General features: G+C 44.1%; 1 long non-coding RNA gene across 1 annotated transcript; it reads right to left on the bottom strand.

The window, feature by feature from the left end:
- Positions 1-16,188: 16,188 nt before the first annotated feature.
- Positions 16,189-17,909, bottom strand: LOC144753939 (uncharacterized). The gene is made up of 2 exons (XR_013594604.1): positions 17,795-17,909; positions 16,189-17,391 (listed from the first exon to the last, which is right to left on the bottom strand). It is a non-coding gene; the product is annotated as an uncharacterized LOC144753939 (long non-coding RNA).
- Positions 17,910-18,581: the final 672 nt, after the last annotated feature.

Here is an 18,581-nt window from a genome sequence, read left to right as displayed (position 1 = left end):
CTGCATGCTGCCCTCTAGGCTTGGGTGAGGAGGACTGGACCTACACCACTTGAACCCAGCCTGACTCCAAGGGCTTGTCTGCTTGCCTCCTGTCCAACAGCAACTGAACTCTGCCATCTGTAAATCCTACCCTGCCAAATGGGGCTATCCGGTCCTGGCCCCTTGGAAGTGGGTTTTCTGTGTTGACTCTTCAAAATACATGCATTGCCTTCGTTGCGCCTATTGGAACCGACACATCTCCTTCAGTGCAAATCCAACACCTTCTTCGAGGACATTACTGCGCGGCTCGACGATGGCGCATCACCTACCTGGGAAGAAGCCGCTGATGCACCTCGAATTGCACTGCCTTGGAAGCATTGCCTACACCCAGAGGGATCAACACCGAAGCATTGCCTCCTCTACTCCATGTATCGGGTCAATTGATGGCGCAACAATGTACTTTTTCAGCAGGACAAGGTTGGTCCCTATATCTGACCCGTGCTCCATCACGGTCGGCCTGAACATTTGGAGTTACCGCATTAAAGCTTATACTATCAAATAGGATACAAGATTGATAAGGTCGGATTCTTATCTAGATTTTTACTTACCAATCTTTAGAATCCGTGGTCAACTGGACCTTTTTGCCTGCTGAGAGTGTAAAGGAAGATTTCCAATTCATGAACCACAATACTTGCAATAGCCAATTTAAACCAATTCAAAGGATCACTGACTACGAAGAAAAATTTTGAAAGATTTATTACATAGCCAAAAATAACTGGACATACAAGCACCTCAGCAAGAGGTTTAGAAAATAAACCGGAACTAATACAAACATAATCCTGCGCAAGAGTCTCAGACGATTCAAGATGATAATGAGAATGATCTCTACAAGCATCAGGCAAACAATGACTGTCCTTACTTGAAGCGTGGACCGCATTTACTCAAAAGAAAGGAAAAGGTTAGTCTTTCCCTACACTAACCCTAAGGTGACATCCCTACTTAGCATCCCTCCCAGGCAAGAGCAATGGTGTTCACAGTGAGGACTTCCTAAGAAGCACTTTCACTTTCAGAGGTAAGTAGTCTAAGCATTTGAGCTGGTTCTAAGATGCTCCTTCTCTAAAACTCCTGTTCCAGTCTACCTCATCTCTCCGTCTCCCTAGGTCTGCAACTGCTCCAAGACTGCGCTAAGACTAAGACTGACTAAGAACTGACTCTCCACCCTCTGGGTTCTGTCCCTAATACAAAATCCCAAAACAGTAAACACAAATTAAAACACACTCCTTCGGCTGGTCTTGAGTTCTGGGTTTTTCCATCCATCTTCGGCAGTTTCCAAAAAGTGTTGCTGTGTCCTTGGGTCCCAGGCACCTTCTCCGCCAAATGTATCTCCTTCCAAATGCCGATTGACTCCCCCAATACCCGTCACGGCCATCCTAACTCCTGAAACAAAGAACTATTCTACCTAACGAGGTCCGTGTCCTTGCACCTGCAACGGAACGATTATGAAAAAGCAACCTTGCACGCACAAATCTACAGTTTGAAATTCAACTGAGAAAGGAGCCTTCCTAAGGAAATATCCATTTCAGGCCTTCAGATTTTAGCCAACATAGAAACTTACAATTAAGCCTTTACCAGCGTTTTTATGTCTCTGGCCTTAACACGTTTAAATGCATTTCTAACACAAACTTCATAGGCTTCACATTCAAAGTTAATTCAAAAGCATTATTTTCTCATTTTGTTTCTGAAGCAATACATTTTCTCATGTTAAAGCATTACTCTTTATTTCATGAATAGCAAACCTACACATGCAACTTTAAATATGGGGCACGTTGATTCTAATGCAACATTTTATACGTGCAGCAACAATTCTACATTATTTAAGACATATTCTCGGTTACAGCACTACATTAGTCTTCAAATTATATAAGCACACTGTAACCACGGGACCAGGAAAGGGCAGGAGACGTGTTTTTGTGACACTAGTTTTTAATTGATCAAACAGAGCGTCAGTACAGGTCTTGCGAACTGCTGCTCGTCGCGGCGATCTGCTTCTCTCTTTGCGGGTTTTCCTGATTACTCCTTCTTCTTTTCTCCTGACTGGGCTCCGCCTTCTAGGGGGCTCTGGAGGCTCCGTGCTGTCCACCCACGCCGACACCGATAGGGGAAAGGAAAAGAGAGGCAAGTATCAGTGCGGAGCCACAGGTACTTAAGTGGCAACACAGGGAAGGGGTAGTGAGGGACAACACACAGTGCAGTGAACCCCGTAGGTAACGTCAGGTTAAGTAAATGAGGAGGGCAGGTGCTCGTGAATTGAACCCGGGAGTCGTCCCTCAGGCTTCTCCCCCCCTTTCGGTCAGCCGTCTGGCTCTCTTTGTGAACCACCCCAGGAAGCGGTTACGCACCTCTGTGAGCCGTACCCCTCCTGGCGTACGGCTGGGCGGCTCGTGGTGTTGGCCTCCAGGCGTTCCCTGTCCTTCCTCGGCTCTCTCGGCGGCTCCTCTCTTTGGCAATGTGCGGTCCGGGCTGCTCTCCGCGTTCGGCTCCTCGTCCCAATCCTGACTCGTCTTCTCTTCTCCGTCCGTGAGACTGGTCTCGCTGATCCACCTGCTACAGCCTTGCCGCACAGTCTCGCTGTCGTCGCGTCCTCCTCTCCTCTTCTCTTCTCTCTCCCGTCCTTCTCTGCTCCGCTCCTCCTCGCTGCTTCCCGCCTCTCCACTCTGCTCCACTCTGACCGCTCCTCCGGTGTATAGACACACCTGGTGTTGGGCGTTCTCCTCCTTTATCCAACTGCTGGGCCCCTCCTCCGCTACACCTCCGGACTGGTTAAAGGGCCAGGCGTCTTCCTCATCACAGCTGTATGAGTCGTGTCCGGTCCACTCGGAATACTGCGTGGGCTGTGGAGAGAAGGGGGGGGGTCATATTTGATCAGTTTGCGCCCTATCTCGGGGCGCGCCAGGGGGACCCCGTTACACACACTTCTACATATTACAATATACTTGATTAGGTACTACAATTCTAATGATCACACGTTAATACAGTCCTCTAAATATGCGGGTGCTGACTACTGGTGATTATGATGCACCCCTACAAATTTCTGGATAACATGGCGCTCTATCAGCCCCCGCCCCCTTTGATGACCTCTGCCATCGCCAAAATACACCATCCTTGGGGAAAGAACCGACTTAAACAGACCTTGTGCCATTCTTCCTCTCCTGAGCAACTCCATGTTTTTAAGGTTCTGATATTGACTGTCCTGCAGTCTCTCCATTCGCCTCTCTTGCTCTCTCAATGATCTCTCGATTCTGTTGGACTTATACCACTTGTAAGCCCTAATCAGACCCCACAATCCAGTCACACATGCTAGGACTATAATGAGAGGTTTCAAAACATAGCCAAGGAAACCTTTTCCCAAGTTTGCAAACCAATCTCCCACCTGACTAAGGGGCATATGTATGTAATTTACATTTTGCAATTCTCAAATAGCGATTTTTAAAGAATCGCTATTTGAGAATTGCAAAATGGAATGTATGTAATAAATCGCAATTTTTTTGCGAATCTCTAAAATGCCTTAATTGTGATTAGAAAATTGTGAATCGCAATTAAGGAATGAGTGTCCCGTTCATTCCTATGGGCCAAAAGGCCCTTAGGAATGAATGGGGATACATTCTCAAATTGCGATTTTCTATGAGAAAATCGCAATTTGATAATCGCAATCCCAAGGGTGCCAGGGTGTCCAAAGGACACCTGTTGCACCCCTGGAATGTGCATGTAAGTACATGTGGTGCACATACATTCCCTAAGGGCATGTCTGTGCGCCACATGGCACTTTGAATTGTGAAAAGAAATGCATTTTAACAGGAAATCGCAAAATACCATCTCCTTGGAGTAGGCGGTATTTTGCGATTCCTTAAACCAAAATTGCAATTTGCAAGGCACCCCTACATAGCATTTAAGGAATCGCAAAATTGCGATTCCTTAAATGCTTGAGCAAAATTAGGAATCACAATTTTTGCAAATTCCTTATTTTGCTATGTGGCCCATACATACCAAAACGCTGTTTGCGATTCGCAAACGGCTTCTTACATATGCCCCTAAATCCTTTACCAACCTTTTCCCACACACCTTCTTCGGTTAAATCTTCAATCTCATGGATCGTAGTAATGTTACTTATATATTTCTCCAGACCTTTACTGTTGTCTGGTATATAAGTACAGCACTTTTGGACCTTCAAAAGTTTACAGACTCCTCCCTCACTTGCTAGAAGGACGTCTAAAGCAAGGCGATTTTGCAAAACCATGGCCCTTATCGATAACCTCTCTCCTTCAACCAACACTAATGATTTCACTGTATTCATCGGCAATTCATCCACAACAGTCGCCAACATTCTAATCTTCACTCACAGTCAAGGTATCACCGCTCCAAAAACATCTCCAACTATTGCTGCCGCACTTGCACCTCGTTTCACTCTTACATGCGTTCCTCCTTCTAAAAGCTCCAAATCTTCCGCATGATAAATCTTAGGGAAAATGATTGCCAAATAACATGTTCCATAATATTTTGCATGCAATCTCACATAGGCATTCCTCCCACACACATAATGTACTGTTGGTATCACCTATTTAGAGCCTTGCAAAAAGTATTTTACAGAATCTTCTAAAGTAAAGACATGATCACACGGGGTCTGTCCTACTGCAACATTCTCATCTGTCTAATCCACTTTACCCTGCCCTGAATCTTGCAACTGTTTTTGTTTTCTGTATCTATCTTCCACTTGATCTATGAACTTCTTCTCTATATCTGACAACCTGCATGTCAGATTATGGCGATGAGCATAAACTGTATCTAACTCTACAGTAGGTATGAAATATTTCCTAAGTCTATCTTCTGTTTTGTAATAATCATACTTATTCAAATGCTTGTGAGTTGGTACTTCAGGAAGCACTGCATCATAATTCGAAAAGAAATACTCAAAACTATTTCGTCCATAAAAAATGCTAAGCAACAAACTACACGAAATACCATATGTCAATGGAAGATGGTGATATCGAATACACTCATCCACTGAGGCAGGCACCTGCATAAACTCTTTCGCATCCATTGCATCAATATACTCATACAACAACTTCGCATATGTATTAAGCTTAAAGTCACTTTTAGAAAGATCTATATGAAATTGACGGCTCTCTTCTAGCAGCAGAGATCTCTCAGCCCCTATGGTGACCTAATTCTTGCTAGGAGTAGTAGGTGTAGGTGTCCCCTGTACCTCCACTGCCTGCTCACGTGGTACTAAATATGAAACTACCACTACTATAATTATGAAGTGTATCACCACTCTTACAAGTGTACCTATAATACATCTAGACCTACGATGGGTATTCCCAACCTTCATGGTCTCAAGACTTTTCAAATCCTCGGTTCAGCAACATACACTCAAACGTTTCTTGTTTTTCTCCAGTTGCTTGTGAACCAACTCGAACCATACCTCAGGATGCTTGAAGTCCCCTCTGCTATTTCAGTTCAGTTCCTTATTTACACCATGCAAAAGACAACCCTAACCCTTCTCCGTCCTCTGTGAAAAGTTCCTAAATTTCTTCTTCTTCCACTCGGACCTAGGTTAGTTATATCAACTATTTCCAACAAAGTCTCTTTAATCCAAAATAAGTTTTGATCCAACTGCATCTAGAACATGCTGCAAAAGTTCAAGACAAAGAACAATAGATTCATGTGATGGCACTTGAACTGCAAATGTAGGAAGTATCAGTCTATTCAAAATCAGATCACAAATTCTGCTCATCAAAGGTGGAATCGGGACTGTAAGGGTCAGTACTCCTTCGATTTCAAGTCCTGGCACCAGTAACACCACGTCCAGTTTCACATTAGGACTTGTACTAACCACTGTCACTGCCCTCAGCCTCCCGGTCCTCAGTACTCCTGGCATCAGTAACGTCCACTCTGGAGTCACATACTTTCTGCTAGGCACCCTCATTCGTCTTGATCTCCTAAGACCTCCACGAGCTTGCCCTTCTTCGCCTTTGTCTGATTCGGAGTCTTCAGACATCGGAGCAAGATCCCTCTTGGAGACCAGTCTCAAGTTCAGCTGCCTCTGCCTTTCCGGCCACTGTTGTTCTGTTCTGCTGGTCCCCCTGCTCTCTTTGCTCACAACTTCTCTCTGCTGAGTCTGATTCTGGATCACTTTCACAGCAACTTCCCCTTTCGGAGGCAGTTTCAGTGTCACTGTTGTCGTAACCCTCCTCAGCTTGGTCAGGTGAGCAATCAGTTTCGTCAGCCACCCTCACAGCTTGGCTTGTCTCCTCCTGTGGCCCTGCCACCTCAGCTGGATTTTCACTTGGGAGAGGAGCTGTTTCTTCCAAGGGTGCTGAAACTCGACGGGTGTGAGAAGCATGGACCCAGTTCGGCAGCCCTCTACACTTCACCGCAGTGTTTGTTACCAATATGACTTGGAAAAGCCCTCGCCAACGAACATCCAAGCAGCTCTTCCTCACTTGCTTCCGAACCAGCACCCAGTCCCCAGGACTCAGATCGTGATAGAGATCACTTGAAGCTGGAACCACAGCAGCCTGCACCTGATGGGACACAGAACGGACGACATCAGCGAGTCCCTTGCAATAATCGAGAATTACATCTGTGATGCTTATTAAGGCTGTCAATGGCACTGCTGGTAATCTCATCACCCTCCCCATCATCACTTCATGAGGTGAAAGACCTGTTCTCCTGTCTGTGGTATTGCGAATACTCAACACCAGGGGCAAAGCATCGGGCCACTTCAGAGACGTGGATGAAAATACTTTTGCCATGCGAGCTTTCAAAGTCCCATTGATCTGCTCCACTATCCCAGAAGCCTCTGGACGATAACTACAATGGAGTCTCTGCTCAACATTCAGTGCTGTGCAAAGCATTTTCATGATTTCACTATGGAAGTGTGTTCCTCTGTCCGATTTCAAAGAGGTCGAAATCCCAAACCTAGGAATACGTTCCCTTAACAACAGCTTAGTCACTGTGTGTCACACCTAAGTGTATGGTACCCCTTCACCCACCTTGAGAACACACATACCACTACCAAAATGTACCTCAACCTGTTGCACCTATGCATCTCAATGAAATCCAATTGTATTCAATCGAAAGGCCCTCCCGACCTCCCAATGCGACTAATTGTAACCACTGTTTTCGTTCCAGCATTCATTTGTTGGCACGTGAAAGACCTCTGACACACAGCTTCAGCCACTGCACGAAATCTCGGATAGTACCACGTTTCTCTGAACACTCGCACCATTGCATCTCTTTCCCAGATGCACCACACCATGGATCTGTCTTGCCATCGGGCTCAGCAAATCAACTGGCAACACTGCTCTCCCATCACTTGAAACCCAAATGTCCACATCTCCTTTCATGCAGCCTGACTTCATCCACACATTCTTCTCCTGTTCTGAAACCTGTTCCTGCAGGCACTTGAGCTCATCCCAAGTATCTGCCATAACTAACATCATGTTGAACTCGGTTCTTTCTTGGCTCCCCCCATGTCTTGTTCAGTAAAGGAGTAACCTTGTTCGACACATAAACATGCAACCTCGTCCGCGTAGCGGTTACCAAGTGACACAAAATCTGTCCCCTTACCATGAGCCGTGCACTTTACAACAGCAATGTCTTTGGGGTGTTGAAAAGCTTTAAAAGCAACCTCACGAATTCCCCATTCCGGATGGGTGATCCAGACGATGTCATGTAACCCCTCGGGGACCATAACTGTCCAAAGTCATGAACCATACCAAACCCCTACTGGCTGTCAGTGTAGATGGTGATTCGAATCTGTTTTGCTGCCAAGCAAGCACAAGTTAAAGCAATAAGCTCAGCCACCTGAGCGGTGTACTCTTCTTCCAGGCATGCAGCTTCAACCACTCCTGTTATGGTACATACAGCAAATGCTGCTCTCAACTGACCGGCACTGTCTCTTATATATGTAACAATTCCTAGGCAATTAGAATAAAAACAAGGGAACTAATGTATGTGGAGGACATTCAATGCGAAAATTATTAAAATCATATAATTTTTAATAAGCAACATCAAATTATCCATTCAAATATAAAATACATCACAATATAAAATACACAAAAATGTTGACACTAAGGCTGAACAAAGGAAAAAACAATGATCAATAAAACATAAAGAGGGTGGCAAGAGAATGTTTCTCGACGCGCGTTTCGGCGTACAGCAACGCCTTCTTCAGGAGCCACACAAAATTCTGTAACGTATAACAAAAGCAAAAAAAGGAGATTTTTTTAAATAAATGTTGTATGTAATAAAATTACAATTGTAAATAAGTCCTCCACAAAAGATATTAATCCCTAATATGACAGTTAATAAAATTAGAATCAGAGAAACAAATATTAAGAAGGCAGATATAACAACTAAAAGCATCATATTATAATGCATAACCACTCAGGACAATTTGTCATATAATGTTATAAATGTAACATAAAGTTACTATAGGTGGCAAGTTATTATACCTATGCATGTGAATACATGTATAGAGATTCAGTTTCATGCAAAATTCTAACAATTGTTTCACATAGCAACACAAGGGATCAGAATATATTTTTCATAAATTATATTTCATTACACTTTATGAACAAGGCATCATTCATGAACATAAAACTTTATATGTTACAAAACTGTCTCTTATACATGAATCAACAAAGTAAATCTCATCAGTGTCAGACAATGGTTCATCAACAATGTCAGGTCTCGGATTGGTACACAGTTCAGTCACATCGAGACAATCGTGGTCCTCACAATCTTCATCAAGCGTGTTTGGCAACGGCATCAAGGTTGCAGGATTCAAATCAGAACACCTCCTAAGGGTCACATTCTCCGCAGCAAGGATGACCTGCTACTAGCGTGTGAGCCTATTATTGGTCAGGTGCTGTGTCTTGGTCCTGGTCATCAACAATCCAACAGAATGTGGCACATAGACTGTCAATGCGTGACCCATGACAATATTTTCACATCTTTCAATGCTGACATCCGTTGCAGCAACGGATTTAAGATACCCGGGCAACGCTGAAGCTACTGGATCTAAAGTAGCTGAGAAGTAGGCAACCGGTCTACGGACACCTCCATGATCCTGAAGTAAGACTGATAGTGCACAACCCTCTCGTTCACAACAGAATAGTGAAAGAGGTTTGTTGTAGTCAGGCATTCCCAGTGCCGGAGCACGACAGAGGTCCTCTCTCAACTCCAGGAATGCCCTCATACAGTCGTCGTCCCATGGTACTGGATCACTCACATCCTTGTGCGTCAGTCTCTGCAAAGGTTTCGCCTTCAACGAGAAGTTGGCCATCCACTGGCGACAGTAGTCAACCCTCCCTAGGAACATCCTGACCTCTCTCTGTGTAGAAGGCATCGTCATTTTCATAATTGCCTCAATCCTATCAGGTGACACCTTCCTCTTGCCTTTCTCAATTCGGAGACCCAAATACTGCACCTCATTCAAGCAGTACTGTAGCTCATTTGGCGACACCTTCTTTCCATTCTCTGCCAAATGATTCAGTAAGGGGATGGTCTCAATTCTGCACGCATCCTCCGTCTCTGACGCCACAAGGAGGTCATCTATATATTGGACGAGAACAGAGTTCTGCGGCAGTACAAGACTCTCAAGATTCAACTTCAAGATCTAATTAAAGATCGATGGGCTCTCTGTATACCCCTGAGGGAAATGACATCATGTTAAAACACAGTTTTCCAGCTTAAATGCAAAAAAAAAAAATTGTCTTTCCTCGTGCAATGGTATCAAGAAGAAAGCCTGACAGAGATCAATCACAGTGAACCATTCCGCTTTGCATGGAATTTGAAATAGTATCACAGATGGATTCGGTACCACTGGACAACATGGAACATCTATATTGTTGATCCTACGCAGGTCCTGCACAATCCTGAATTTCCCGCTCGGCTTCTGCAGGATTCTCTGCTTGATCATGGACTCAATCACAGGCTTTATCCCTGCAATTGATTCTGGTGTCAAATTGTACTGAGGCGTTCTCGGGAAATCGACATTCTGCTTAATCTGGATCTTAACTGGCTCAACGCCTTTTGTTAAACCTATGTCTTCTCCGGTAAAATCCCACACCTCCCGTGAGCCCGAATCTCTCTCATCAAGTGGAAGTTCTTCCACCGTCACTACAGGGTGCATTTATATGCACAAGTGCTGATTTGCAATCTTAAAGGTAGCATCACCGTCATTCGTTTGCAATTCCACTCCCTTGGTGGTGCAATTGAGTTTGCACAAGAGGTACCACCCTAGCAAACAACGGGGCTTGAATCGCACACCACAAATTGATGTTGGTGCCGAAACGTTCCTATCCTCACAGGAATCGGTTCCATCAAAGGGTTTGTCATTCTCTTATTTGCAACGCCTACAACTTGGATTGATTGTCCCGAGAGGGGTAGGTTGGAGACTACTGCAGACCTCACAGTAGAATGGGTAGCACCAGTATCGACCAAAAAGGTGGTAGGGTGACCATCAACATCAGCTTCCACAAATGGTCCCCTCTGGTCTACCTCCAGGACTGCCCCAAGAGTGCAGTCTTCCTCCCCCCTCAGGCACCGTCATGCCAACGGATCTATGTAGCTATCGTGGCTGTCATCAAAAAGAGGCATCTGCTGGTAAGTCCAAATCCCATGAGGGATCCTCAGTGGTAGGGGAACCTGTGCTCTTGGTGCCTACGTCCCCCCTTTCGTCGATTTTGGCCTTGTCCCAGAGTTTGACACCTCTGGTACCTGTACTGATACCACCTCACTCTACTGCTCTATCTGATTTGCAGGATTCAAGGGGCACTCGCGTCTCCAATGTCCGAACTGGTGACACAAGTGACAGTCGGTGTTTTTTTTCAAAGTTGCCAATTCTACTCTTGGTTTGGAGCCTTCTCCGTTTCCCTTTCCCTTATTCTAGCCATTTTGTTTCCTTCCTAGCGTTCCTCCACTTGTCTGCATTTGACCTCCCTTATCAGCCGCTTGCATCTGAACCAGCATCAGTTTGTCCTTAGGCTTACTATGCTTCGAGTCTACTTCATCACTGCAATATCTAGCCTACTTCAGTATTTCGTCTAGCGGTTTGTTCTGCCAGCAAATCAAAGTGTTGCTGGATCATAAGGCAAATCTCAGGTCTCAACCCTAGGACAAACTTCGAAACAAACTGTCCCATATCCTTAGCGTCCATGATATCCAGTACGCTGTACTGCTTAAAGAATTGCAACAGTCTTTAATAATACTCATGTACCGTCTCTTTTGGTTACAGAACAGTTCGGTCTATCTTCACCCAATCAATATCCTGTGGCGGTACCTTGGATTTCAACCATGTGATCACCTGCTCATATTTTTTCATAACAATGGGAGACGGACCGCTTGTGACAACATCCCTGTCTGGTTCAGTAGTGGGCCATTCAATAGCAACCTTACAAGCTACCCACAAATCACCCAGAACCACTATGTCAAACAGTGTGTTCAAATCAATCCACAACACCTTTGAGATCTTAACAAACTGCTCAACCTGTTTGTACCACTCAACTGGGCTCTCCCTCAGCTTTGGGAAGTCATTTGTAAATGCAGCCAAATCTCGACTCCAAGGCACATGCACATACCCTCTGCTAGACACCTCTCGTAAAGGTTAGTTCCCTATTCCTAGAGTTCCCCCTCCTGGAGGAGATGTCTCCAACACATTCCTTTTGGCGCTCTTTTTCTTGGACCATCTTTCTTCCCACTTGTCGAGCCTGCTTCATCCTCATATCCCTATGATCAGCTCCCTAATGTGGGTCTTTAGTCCAATTACTCTCTTTTCCCCCAAATCTTGATTAGTGTATTGTAACCAGTGACTACCCTGTAACATTTTCATTTTAGACAAATCCACATCATATCGGTTTGCCAATTCAGTTAACTTCTCATGTGCTGACCTTGCTTTGCGAGTCTCATCTTTTGCTACAACCAACAACTCGTCTGGCTCATAAAGTCCCACTCTCTCTAAAGGCAAGTTTCCCTCTACTATCTCATCTACTTCTGCTTTTAACTGCATCACATCCAACCTTTTTGCCTTTATCGCTGCCTTCAGAGTATCTCGACTAGATGCACCACTTGACTCCCTACAATCACTGTCCTGTTCTCTGTATCTGTTCGCTTCGGAGGTGTCCCTGAAAACCATTCTGTTCTCCGTAGACTCATGGTCCCAGTCCTCTCTTGGCCTGTCATTCTGAGTCCCTTCGACTGAATACCATGTTCTCAAATCCGATCTTAACTCAGCAAAGGATTTTGGTCTCGGTACCCTCAGATCCATCGGCCCTCTCGACAAATCTGCTATAGCTGGCAACAGGGTACTCAATTCTACAGGTCTTGGTAGTTGGACCAATCCACCCACTACACTGTTCCTTCCCAAGTTAGTACTCCCTTCCATTCCTGTCTGTGATGGATTTCCATTCGTCGCCTGATCTGGATTATACACTGCCTCTATGGGACCAATGGTAACCGGTACCGTAATAGCATCCGGCAACCTCCTAGGATCAGCACTTCCTGAATTCTGCATTGCCATCCCTCCTGTCGAGACTTTTCCCACTACTTCATTACTAGGAGGAGCTTGTGGTTCCCTAACTCCCTCGTCGGTGCTGATTTCTCCCCTTCTGGATATGGGTTATATGGAGGTGGTCTCTTGGACAGCAGCTGTCATCGGTGTCACTATCATCTTCCTCTTCATTCTTTTTCTGTGTGCCCCGTCTTGACCAACATTGGGAACAATGTATCCCCCTCAAGGGTCTGTACTCTCAACCTCTTCTCCAATGCATCCCCCCTCGCATCTTGAAATGCCCTAACAGACCTCTTCACTCTTTCCTGCCTTCGGTCCCTTTACCTTTCGTGTGCTGCCCTGATCCATGCATTCAGCGACTCAAACTTTGTTGGTCTAGGCAAGGGTCGCAATGGAGCCATAATCATTATGAACTGATATAACACTTCCAATCTAAATGTTCCATATCGGGGAAACGCCAACTCCTCATTTCTTTGAGTCATTTTACACCAATTCTCAAGCCGAAGGTTGGTGTGCAAACCCACATTCGTAGCCATGTAATGAGCTGGAGTATCCTCGGGTGGAGCCTCTTCTCTTCCCGGGGCATCTAACTTATTTTCTCCCTTAAACAAATCTCGTAAAACTTTAAAACATTTCATGATGAAACCAACGTTTTTCTTTTCGCAGCGCTCTTTTACTACCTGATGACAATCCACCAATACCAGCACAACTGCACACCAACCGCCCTAGCCTAGCGCGGCACCTTCTGACGCCACTTGCCTCCGCTTGCAGCAGTTCCCCTCCTTTATAATTTTGACTCTCACTCACGCCTACGTCCCATTCATACGCTGAAATCCCTTCTCTGACTGTACGTCCACAGTCTCGTGTAATTGTCTACTGCAAACTGGCAACTGTCTGTCCGCAAAACGACCGGACAATCACCTCAACTGATAGGTTACAAATGCTCAATGATCCACTTACAGCAACCCACGACCAGCGTCAATTACTCACGCACTCACACATTCGCTCCTCCTATCTCGGTCCAAATGGGTAGTGGATGGCACCTCACGACTCCCTTAACAATGGTCGACAATTACTCTGGGTGTCTGCTACACCCTAACCACTTAAGCTACTCGCTGAGCCTAATATTTTCCCGGGCTGCGCTCGCTCACAGCCTGATCTTCTTTCACACAACAGGCATTCCAACTCCGCAAGACCTCACAACACAAACACCGCAATCTAACAACATATAACCCTGTTCATACTCACTCTCCCACGAACTGCTTCTTTCACCGCACAGTCACTCTCCGTCGGTTTCTATGAAACGCCGTCTTCCACTGGTAATCCGCTGGACAATCATCAACTGAATTCTATGGGCCTTGGGAAACTCTTATCCTAATATAGATCTCCCTTTCCTCTAGAGACAACCATCCTCGGCTGCTACCAACTGATAAGGTCAGATTACAATAGCCAATTTAAAACAATTCAAAGGATCACGGACTACGGACAAAAATTTTGAAAGATTTATTACATAGCCAAAAATAACTGGACATACAAGCACCTCAGCAAGAGGTTTAGAAAATAAACCGGAACTAATACAAACATAATCCTGTGCAAGAGTCTCAGACGACTCAAGATGATAATGAGAACGATCTCTACAAGCATTAGGCAAACAATGATAGTCCCTATTTGAAGCGTGGAGCGCATTTACTCAAAAGGAAGGAAAAGGTTAGTCTGTCCCTGCACAAATTCTAAGGTGACATCCCTACTTAGCATTCCTCCCAGGCAAGAGGAATGGTGTCAGCAGTGAAGACTTCCTAAGAAGCACACTCACTTTCAGAGGTAAGTAATCTAAGCATTTGAGCTTGTACTAAGATGCTCCTTCTCTAAAACTCCTGCTCCCGTCTACCTCATCTCTTCGCCTCTCTAGGTCTGCAACTGCTCCAAGGCTGCACTAAGACTAAGACTGACTAAGAACTGAGTCTCCACCCTCGGGGCACTGTCCCTAATACAAAATCCCAAAACAGTAAACATGCCCTAAAACACACCCCTTTGGCTGGTCTTGAGTTCTGGGTTTTTCCATCCATCTTCGGCAGTTTACAAAAACCGTTGCTGTGTCCTTGGGTCCCAGGCACCTTCTCCGCCAAATGTATCCCCTTTCCTAATGCCGATTGACTCCCCCAATACCTGACCCGGCTATCCTAACTCCTGAAACAAAGAACTATTCTACCTAACGAGGTCCGCGTCCTTGCACCTGCAACGGAAAGATTATGAGAATGCAACCATGCACGCACACAATTCTACAGTTTGAAATTGAACTGAGAAAGGAGCCTTCCCATAATAGGGCCTTTACTAGAGTTTTCATGTCTCAGGCCTTTACACGTTTAAATGCATTTCTAACACAAACTTCATAGGCATCACATTCAAAGTAAATTTTTTCTCATGTTAAAGCATTACTCTTTATTTAGCAAACCTACATTTGCAACTTTCAATATAGGCATATTCTCGGTTAAAGCACTACATTAGTCGTCAAATTATAAAAGCAAACTTCTACATATTACAATTAGGGCTCCCGGTTTTCCATTTAAACAGATTTTTACATATAAATACAGACGGAAAGCAAGTTTTCCTTCATCTGAATTTATATATAAAAACTGGAAAATACTAGTACATTTTGCTGCGCTGCCGTGCTCCAGCAGACCAGCCTACAGTAACACAAAACACTTTTGTTGATGCCCCAGCTCCGCTCCGCCTCTCGAGTGAGGTCTTCATTGACATCAATCGAATCACAACCCCAACCATCTGGTGTCTCCCCCTCCTTAGAGGGTTAAGAGGTGTCAGCCCGGGCTGAGACAGTTACCCGGGCACACACACAGCCGCACCGAGTACTTCACAGGTCTTTGAAAGACCATTTACTTGTTAATGAGGCTTTGATGTTCTTTCGCCCCTTTTTAGAGCCCCTGCCTCTTCACTCTGCCGATTGCCCGACCACCACTGGACCATTCACTGACTTGTTCAACCTGCTGTGAACAGGAGGAAACCATCGCATATTTCTCCTCAGAATCTCATAACAACATAAGGAATTGGACATGGCGTTCCGTGTCCATTTCGATTTTCTCTATTACATACACAAATTCATAATTGATAGTTTTGGATGGAGAACACCAGCTGGAATCCGAGAGTCTGGCTCTGGGTATCTCCGCACGAAAGCCTGCTAACCTTACAACGAGGGCCTGAGGCGCCCTGGGGGCACACCACACGCAACCTAATGCAAAATAGAGGTTGAGGCAGACGTTATGTATGTCTTAGCAGAGCATCCTTGCAAAGCACGAACACATGAACCATCTCCGCCAGACACAGATGGCAAGAAGTCGGGAACAGGATTAACAATTCAGTTCCAGTGAGAGATCAAATTTCCATAAGGACTGCAAACTTGCAAACTTTCAAGAACTTTAAAATACACGCCCCCCAAAACTCTCCTGTGTGCAATAACGAGCCTGGTTTGCTGAGCTGAACTAAGAGAAAAGTGTCCCGAGCTGACAGGGGAAAAACATGCCAGTTTGCTGAAGAATTAGCCCCACCGCCAAAAATGTTATTAGCCCCCCCACCCTGAAAATACAAACAATAAATACATAACTAAATAAAGCAAGACAGAGTGATAGCAAAGTGGCCAGATTGGTTTTATTTACACTCAACACATTAGCGCCACCTTACAGAGTTTGCCAGTGAAGGTCTACTTTTCTTTTCATGTTGTTTGCTTTTCAAGCAAAAACACTAATTGATTTCTGAATAATGAGTGTAAAAGCGTTAAGTTGTATTCCCTATGAGTGTTTGCTTTCTTCCAGTATTTTGTTACTTTTTTTTCGAGCAGCATATTACTGTAGTCTAGTGCATAATTTGAATTGAATTGCTTCCAGGTGTTTATAGCGGGACACAATTGGGCTGTAGCTGAAGGCAGTGTGAGTTTTTCTCAGTGGGGCAGTATGGTGTTTAGTGGGGAAGAGTACGTGGCACTCTGCGGATGACAGAAACTGCAAGGCTCTGAGACAAATGGCTTGTCATAACACTTTTAAGCATATTTGGGACATTCTGCAAATGGCAAAGTATTCAACAGGATTACAACATTTCAAGGTACAGATGAATGTATAGTGTTGACCAAAAACAACCGAGCGCATGTGTGCATTGTCAATTTAAATAAATGTGGAAAAATACTAGCTGTAGCGTCGTCTTTTGCTTGTGGCAAAAATAAATGTGGATAAATACAGAAAAAATGCCCCAAAAATAAATATGGATAAATAGAGACGGAAATGGCAAAAATAAAAAAATACTATAAAACTGGGAGCCCTAATTACAATACACTTGATTAGGTACTACAATTCTAATGATCACACGTTAATACAGTCCTCTAAATATGCGGGTGCTGACTACTGGTGATTATGATGCACCCCTACAAATTTCTGGATAACATGGCGCTCTATCAAAATGGCAGTGGAATTAACAAACAATTAGCACCTCTTTTAAGTTTGTAAGTATAATGTAGAAGCAGTTATAGCATGCTCAGATGAATAAAACACTATGCCATCATATTAGTGTTGATCAGTATATGGAAACTCAATTTCACATATACAACAAAAATGTAAGTACAATTCAGAACACAGCAACAATGTAGTTTTGATCCAACACTGTGGTCGTTCTATATTTAATTTGAACTGCACTCCAAAATAACCGAAGTTGAACAGCACAGCATAGTCCATATCTATTCAGTATTTAGATAAAGCTGTTTGATTCGTTGACACGTAGGTAGAATGTAGGCGCAGACAGCCGACACGTGTTTCGTCGTGTAGATGACTTTTTCAAGGCTGTTGACAAAAGTAAATACTCTACTGTAAACTATAGATGGAATTGACAAATAATTTTCTTGGTGTCAACCGTTTCATAGATGCATTGCAAATTACATCTCAAAGTGCATATGGACAACATGCAAAGTTCCTAAGAGGAGGGTGCTCAATAGAAGCATAGTCAGACTTGGCTATGCTGGAAGTAACCCAAAGTACCCAAACGGGAAAGGGAAGAGATAAGGAAAAGAATTTCATCCAAAGTCCCTCGTAAAAACTTACTTCTGTGCTCAGAGTATGTAACTCCTACATTGTGGAGCCTCTCATACATAAAAAGGGTAACGAAAATAAGCTGAAGAAACACTGACACCAAACACGGAAGAACAGGAGGGGTAACAGTTCAGACAAAGAGCTGTATGCAAAGTACCTTGAAATGTTGTAATCCAGTTGAATTCTTTCAAAACAAGGGAAGAAACCTCCAGTCCCCTTCGTATAACGGGGTACTAAATGGTAAAGATACTTCTAAATCATTGAGAATTCAGTGGAGACAGTGGCAAATTCAAATACGACCTCCCATAATGAAGAGTCGAACTGCAGAATGAAAAGAGAGCGCTTTAGGTTATAGAGAGGGATACAATATGCCACTTTCCATTGAAATATGGTATCCTCTATAGTTTAGCATTTTGATCTCGTAAGGAAATCAATATTGTTTAAAAAGATTTATCAAGCGCACCAGTCACGTAATGCTCACAAAGTATACGTGACTCTATATTTGAGGTATGCATTCTGACTAGTGAGCGTGACACATATCTTTAGAGTGAGCAATTCTATAACTGGATAAAATCATTGAAAAAGCAGCAGCAGTACGTAAGCTCATATAAGAACAAACATTGTGACTAATTATCTGTACGCGTTTAGTTGCATGTATTGAGATCCCCGGCATCCTATAACTATCATGCCGCATTGTGCAATAGGCACTCGTTACTATTAAAATACAATTTAAATAAGGTAAAAAACATTAAATACTGTACCTTCAGCTAGAGATATATGAAGTACCCGTACTACCTAGGCAGGCCACTAGTTTGGAGCCTGTTGAAGAGAAAGTATCATGAATCGGCATCGGGCATGCGTTGGCCCATTTTTAAAAGAGGGCGGCCTATTGAGAACACAAAATCAAAAAAGTGGCTGATAATTCAACAATCCACTAAAATACC

The sequence above is a fragment of the Lissotriton helveticus genome, chromosome 5_1, assembly GCF_964261635.1.
Source record: "Lissotriton helveticus chromosome 5_1, aLisHel1.1, whole genome shotgun sequence".
Classification (NCBI taxonomy): domain Eukaryota; kingdom Metazoa; phylum Chordata; class Amphibia; order Caudata; family Salamandridae; genus Lissotriton; species Lissotriton helveticus.
This window is presented reverse-complemented; position numbering and strand designations above follow the sequence as displayed.